The sequence below is a fragment of the Tachyglossus aculeatus genome, chromosome 5 (genome assembly GCF_015852505.1).
Source record: "Tachyglossus aculeatus isolate mTacAcu1 chromosome 5, mTacAcu1.pri, whole genome shotgun sequence".
NCBI classification, from domain to species: domain Eukaryota; kingdom Metazoa; phylum Chordata; class Mammalia; order Monotremata; family Tachyglossidae; genus Tachyglossus; species Tachyglossus aculeatus.
The window spans coordinates 28348138-28349048 of record NC_052070.1 but is presented as its reverse complement, the minus strand read 5'-3'; positions in this window follow the sequence as shown (position 1 = coordinate 28349048).

Here is a 911-nt window from a genome sequence, read left to right as displayed (position 1 = left end):
CATCAGATTCCGCTGACACTACCCAGCCCTCATACTTTACGTCTGGCTTAGAACTTTCCTCTTTCACACATCTGATAGACCATAGCTCTCCTTTTCCCCCTTCTCCTCCTCCTCCTCTCCCTCTCCCTCCTCCTCTTCTTCTTCTTTCTCCTCCTCGTCTTCCTGAACATCCTGATTTTTTTTTAAATTGAATTATCTTTTAGTGTCTTGGCCTTCTGATATGCTCCTGTTTGCTACATGCCAAGATGGTCTATCCACTCCTATTCTTTTATCAGTGATCCACTCTTAACAAGACTTCATTCTTGGTGATTTTGTTTACTATTTGCTATTTAATATAGTTCATGATTTAATAGGAAGAGGAGGAGGAGGAGGAGGCCGCGGAAGAGGAAGAGGCAGAGAAGGAGGAGGAGGAGGAAGGAAGGTGATGAGGAGAAGGAAGAGAAGGAGTCATAGTGTTTAGTAAAAGCTTACTATGTATAAAGTACTGGACTAAGAGCTGGGAAATAAATTTATGGATAAGGTATAGATATAATCCCTTGGCCCTCAAGGGGTTCACAGGAGGAGGAAGAGGATGAGGAGAAGGAAGAGGGGAAGAGGAAAAGGGGATTCATCAAGCATTTACGGAATGAAAAACACCATCTTATGAAGTTGGGATAAGTGCATCGGAAACATAAGACACCTGGGACTGCCCTGCAGGAGCAGCCCATGCAATCATCAGGTTTTTCCACCACAGAGATTCACTCTAATCAACAACAGAAAATGTCCCTGTTTTTGATTCTCCAAGTTAGGTAAACCAGCTGAGCTTTCTCACCATGCTACTGATTCCAAATTTCTCCATCTAGTTGGTAAGGGCAGTTTGGATCTGTATGTGTGTATATGTTTTGTATACATGCGGGTATGCTTTTATGTAT